We start from the raw sequence: 6,531 nt of genomic DNA on the forward strand, positions 1-6,531 counted from the left end.
CAATAATTTACACTTTTTTCATAAATGTCCTCAAAATATTTTCATTATTGCTTTGTGCACTTTATTTGAAAAATATCACGATAAATTATGAAGAACATGTAGTGAGATGATTTCTGGCATCCCATCTTCACTCCTTTTATGCATGGAAGACAACTTTTGGTACCTGTCTGCAAGAACGAAGCTCTAAATGTCTGACAAGTTTATTTTAATGGCCAATATATTTCCCAAAAATACAAGAAAACTGACACAGATGAAAACTGATTGATGCAGTCAACAACTTATCAGTGCACTTCTACACTTCCAAGGACACCCAAACCTGATTTAGATTGATGGCTTCTGAGATCTTTGTGCTTATATTCCCATCTTAGTCCACCTGATACCATTGTTTTAAATGCTGGTTTACTCATCAAACACATGCAGCAGGACAAATGGGACATTTTTCTTGGCTTCCATATCATCTTTGTGCTGGATTATTATTCTTGCCTTGTAGTGCTCATTTGGCCCTAAAATGTGTTTGCATAAAAGCCGTAGGGACATCAAAGCTCCTTTGACATACCTCCCAACTGTCCCTGATTTGGAGGGACAGTCCCTCATTTGGAACCAAACCCCTCTGTCCCTCTTTCCTCCTCTGTCGCCCCTCTTTTTGGTCTGATGTACAGATGCCGATGAAAAGGTTATATTTAACTACCAAAAATGCTGTTGTGCACTAAAACCTTTATCTTATGGCTTACTGATCTTGTTTGCCATTTCTGAAAGCCAGTATAAAGGAAAAGTAATGGTGAAAAAAAATGTTGGGTTTAACCAGTCATTTTTGGCATATAAATTATTGCATATCTGGGTTTCTAGCAGGGCCGTGTCCATTACCTGAATATATTGTGCCAGAAGGTGTCCCTCTTTCTCATCTCAGAAAGTTGGGAGGTATGCCTTCAGGGCACTGAATGATATCTACTATGAAAAGTGCTGAATATTTTAGAATATGCTATAACAATTTGGCCTAGAAACACATTTATTTAAGAATTTATCAAGAGGATCTCACTGCTGGAATCCCTAAAAATATAAGAAACTAGTTACAGCGTATATTGTGGCTGGTAGTGAGCTGGTGTCTGCACCCTGTCAGCGGATCCAAGTGGACTAACCTGGAGCAGCACCTAGTATGTGTGCTTTGAATGTACAGCAGATGTTGGCAACTTTGCAAATGCACCAATTCAAGTCAATGACAGCACGCCACAAACATTTGTAAGGACTTTGGTAGGCTTTTGCTTTAATTAATTGCCTTCCAAAACCCCCAAATTTAGATGTGCTTTACAAATGTCTCCTAAATGCACCAAAAACATGTTGCAATGCTATATGCACTTAACAAGTGTGTGAACTTTACCTTAATGTATAGGCGTTCTGCTCTTAATGTGTGTTTGTAAACTTCATAATTGATGTCAATGGCAGCCAGGAACTCTGTAGTCATAACAAAGCGACAGAGTTTGTGTACAAGTGGCTGCTCAATAGCTGAGTCATATTTGGCCGAGCGGGGCCTCTAATGTTTCCTGTAGGACACATGACAAAGGGCAGGTGTTTACAGTCTTATCTATCAGTTGTTGGGTGCTAAATCCTTCAACGGCTGTCAAAGTGACAGGATGGCTGGAAGAACATTGGTGCGCTTTCAGCGGACATCTCAGAGGGGTCGTGGTGCTTAGCTCCCTAAACTATTGAAAATAAACAACCCACTCATGGGTTAATATTGGTTAATCCTCTTATGTTATACAATGTCACAGATAAAATGACATTACATTTCAGTTATTGAGTTCATAGTGCTAAAGGCATCTTAACGTATCCAAGAATGTATGAAGGAAATATTTTAAAAAATTATGATCTGGTTGTTTTGTAAAAATACAACTCCCTTTGCAACAAATAAATACATGCATTATAACAATCCAGCCAAAAAAGCTTTAATTTCATTTTGGGCAAAGTGAATCGACTTGAATTAAGAAACGCTATCTGCATCACTAATATGGAGACTTCCTTTCACTTCCAGTTCCATCTGACACCCATCACTTGGACAGGAAGTGGAAGAGAAATCTTCCCAATTGGGGACAAAGACATCAATACAATTCTGATAGCATGTATAAACCTTTCACATTCTGCTTGAAATGTTTTTATTGCTGTGTTCCTGTTGAGGAGATTTCCCCTCACTTCCTGTTCTGTCTAAAAGCAAATAGACAGGAAGTGAGGAGAAAACTCCCACATGAGGACACACATAGTAATAAAAAAAGATATACAAAAAAGTTAGATTTCAGATGATTTTGAAGCCTTTTTGCACATTCATTTACATGTTTTTTAGAAGTTTTCAGACTTAAAGTAACATTAAAGTATACGTTTTCTTCCTCCCCCAATGTAAATGTCAGCACTTACCTTAAATGATGTCTCTTAATCCGATCTTCTTCTTTCCTGTCGTTTTCAGCTGTCCCTCCAGCGCTGCTGCAGGCCTCCGGTCCAGCGCTGACTCCTTTGTGCTTGCTGGCACTTCCTGTCCCACGGTGTCTGCATGCACGCTGTCAATAGACTTACCTTGTGTCTCTCCTCGTCTCCCGGCCTGAAAATGTGAACTGCGCATGCGCCCACCTCAAAATCCTTTGCGGCCGCCCGAGAATTCTCAGATTTTTGGAGGGGAGTGCACGGCGAAGACACAGGTAAGTTTTAACCCCTTTTAAAGCGTTTTGTTTTTGTAAGTGTTTGCATATATCTACTGCTTGCTAGCAGTAGATCGATGCAAAAAAACCCTTAAGCTTTTTCTGTAATAGCAAATAGAAAACTAGCTACTAGGAGGAGGAGACAGTTCTTAGGCATGAAATCATGCAAAAAAATGCGTTACATGCATTTTTTTAGGCGCTCTAATTGAAGTAAATGGAGCCAAACATGCACACTTCTGCCCGAGAAAAGCTCATGTACTTTTCTGAGCTACAAGCAACAAAATGCTCATGTATCAGTGGGTACCATTGAAAATATAGGATTCATCAGCATGATGTTAATTGTCATGCTTCTAGAACATTGTAACAAAATGCTCAGTTGGGAATAGGGTCTTTTTTTGTTTATACTGTTTACAATTACATATGTATAATGGGGTTGGCTGTATTTGATCATTGGCTATATGTTGCACATATATACTGGTTCTGCTTCCAGGCTCTGCCTTGCTGACCCTCATATCTAAACACAAGTCTACCAGGTCCAGAACAGATCCCTCTTTGGTCTCTATTTACACAAATGCCCACAATTCTCCTGATAGCTGTGGACCATGTAATCTCCACCTAGAATTAAGGACACGCAAGGTAGCTCATTAAAAGCATTTTTGTTGAGAACAAGAATATGGACTTCTTTTCAACTCCACATAAAAATGTAATTTCATAATGCTGCCATAAGGCCTATTTATTCATGTGAATTTTAATAAAAGTCTATTTTAAAAAAACATATTTTTTTCTTCTACACTTTTGTTAGATATACTGGTCATTTTGAAAATAGTGTAGAAAATATTTAAGTCCTATATTTATAGTGTAAGAGACTTACCATAAACTCAGTCTCGGCTGACAGATGCTGTGCTAAAAGTTCCGGGTAGACACGCATTGGCGCAAAGGCATGCATGCACTAGATTACTCACTTGCAAATGACGGATAGGCGCATGCACGTTGGCAGGCACACTCGGCCTATTTAAACAGACACAAGCAAGGAGCCAGTTGCCTAGTGACCAGCTAGTCCCTGTGTTTTTTGCATCTGATCTTGTTACCTGCGAATGAACCCAGCTTGTGACTGACCGATTTTGCCTTTGTCTTCTGATCTGGTACCTCAAGACTCCACTTTCCTGTGCATGACCTCGGCTTATGATTCTGACTCTGCTTCTGGCTCTCCATCTGGTGCCTGGAGCTCCAGCTGTGTGGTATCTTCATACCTGATCCGTGTTCACCTACATCCATCATCCTTTCATCCATCAGCTGAAGCATCCAGGGTTTTCCATAGTCATCCTGGTCCTGCAGACTCGGTCATCTTTTCTACATTCTCAAGCATCTGCACAGATTTCAGCCAGCCATCAGCACCGGCGTCTGTGCCACTCTACATCCTTATAATCCCTGTTACCACCTCCAGAGGTGTGGGATAAGAGGTACACAGACAGCCCCCTTATCAACTTGGTCTCCATCCAGGTACATGACATATAGTCATTATTACGTCATAAGATATATGAGCAAAACTATTTCGGACATATCCATTATGGCGTTTAAGCTGTATAAAGTATTGTTTTACAGCAGCTCTGAAATGAGACACTGTTCCAGGATCATAAGGGTGGGAACAGGGGGTGGTGGTTGGGCAGGCATTATGTTCTGTAACAGTTTCGGAATTATATAATCTATAATTATACCAGTAAGGACATTCATTTTAAAACAAATTCATACATGGTAGCAAGCAACCCTTGTATCAAACATTTTGTAAATACTGGATAAGATTATTCAACATGGTTCTCTTTTCCAGAGGAGCCCTTAAAGACATTACTATGACTCACCAAAGGAACATATGGAGTACTGAGCACAGTGTGAAAGACACAACTGCTTGGATAAAGCTGAGGGAGGTCTGTCAGGGTGTTTATGAAGCAGGAATTTCCCCACTAGGACCCTGAATATCTTTAGCATGAAAGCAGGTGATCAAATCCTGCCAGAGCCCACACAAAGCTGATATGTTTGGTGACTTACACTGGAGCAAATGAGTCAGTTACTCCTGAAGAAGTTCTTTAATACAAGCCAATTAAAGGCTGCGTTTACTTTTAATACCTTGTTTAATGTCACACTCATTTTCAGGGTATAAAATTAAACATGGTTACATCTGCACCCAGATCTACAAAAGATGGTCAAAAGTTTGGACACCTGACCATCACACCTCTATGAGCTTATTTGACATCCCATTCCATAATATTAGCCTTATTATGGAGTTGCCTGGCCCACCTTCTTTGTAGTTATAAGAAGATGTAGTTTTAAGAGATTAAACCACAAAGAAGGTGTGGAGTGTGTTTGTTGAAATTTGTGCCCATTCAGCCAAAAGAGCATTTGTGAGGTCAGATAATTGTGAGGTTGGATCAGAAGACGTGGCTCACAATCTGCATTCCAATTATTTCCAAAAGCGTTCAGTAGGATTGCGGTCAGGTTTCTGTTTAGGCCACTTGCCTTCCTTCACACCAAACGTGTCAAAGCATGTCTTTATGGACTTGACCTTGTCCACAGGGACACAGTTATACTGTTACAGAAAATGGCCTTCCTCAAACTGTGACAAGGTTGAACATGCATGATTGTCTAAAATGTATTTGTACGTTGAAGCTTTTACAACACCCCTCACTGAAAACACCTGAACTCAATTATTTGTCTACATATGTTTGGCCATATAGTGGCTGTGGTGGTCAGGTTTCCACAGACTTTGCACTTCTATGTCCCTGACCTCAAATAAATATGAGATAGAAATATATGATAAATACTGTGGATTATGTCCTATGTATAACCCGGAGGGCAGCTGCTGAGATCCTTCAAAATCTGATCCAAAGTCTGATTCTTGCTCTATAAACAGAAGTAGATCTCATGTACATTAGGCCACCTTCAGTAGTAAGGAGTGCTCTGAGCAGTATGCTATTTCTTGTCCAACACTTATCTCTAATCAGTTTGTCAGCTGAAAGCAACACATTTAACAACGAACATTAATGCACTGTGTCGCTCTTTATAAATTGGGACCACCAACTTATTTCACAAGTGCTGTCAGACTCCTGTCAGGTAAAGATGGCTTTCAGCCGCTTGTTCTAACCTGGCCTTGAATTTAAAAGGCGTCTTCTAGGTGTAAGGCTTTCTGGTCCTGCACAAAGTCACTGAGCCATGCTGTGTCTGAGGAATTCCTGTTCTTTCTGATGGTTGACTGCCTTTCAGAACACAGCACTGGAAATCAGCACAAGAATATCAACTGTTAAACTGCTTAACCGTCTACTGATGGCTTTATGTTACCTGATGTGAAATCTGCTTTATATATTAAGTTCTGTACCGTCTGGCTTTTATCCTCTTTGGGTCCTATCAAACTGCAGCACAAAAGGCCGTGGTGGATCTCCAGGGAACTCTGAACACAGGTTTTGGCACACACAGAAAGAGTTTATTTGTGTAACTTTTTTCAACCTCCTTCAAAGGCTCTATTATACTTTTAATAGCCTTATACACCTGCGACTCAGCGGATATGTTGAACTCCTGGCAATAACAGTTAATGGGATCCTATCTTTAAGATACTCAGGGGGGATCTCTGAAAAATGACATTCATAAAAACAGACCATGTCTAACATTACTCCAGCTCGAATACAGGCAACGTGGGCTGTATTAAATGTGTTTGGGCTGTTAATCATTTTACGTAAATGCCACTTTTTCCAGCTTTAAAAATTCAGCAGGCTGCTAACGAGCTAAGATGGAACACGGCACATTTCTATGCAGTATTTTATGAAAGGCTGTATAATATTTTAGGCATATATATATATATATA

The 6,531-nt window shown here is 40.0% G+C and overlaps 1 protein-coding gene across 1 annotated transcript in view; it reads right to left on the minus strand.

The window, feature by feature from the left end:
* ATP8A2 (ATPase phospholipid transporting 8A2) overlaps positions 1-6,531 on the minus strand; it is a gene marked incomplete at its 5' end in the record, with an annotated part of 434,715 nt that overhangs the window by 40,164 nt on the left and 388,020 nt on the right. The window lies entirely within an intron of this gene.

This window comes from Nanorana parkeri, unplaced genomic scaffold (assembly GCF_000935625.1).
Source record: "Nanorana parkeri isolate BGI_ZX_2015 unplaced genomic scaffold, ASM93562v1 scaffold945, whole genome shotgun sequence".
NCBI lineage: Eukaryota > Metazoa > Chordata > Amphibia > Anura > Dicroglossidae > Nanorana > Nanorana parkeri.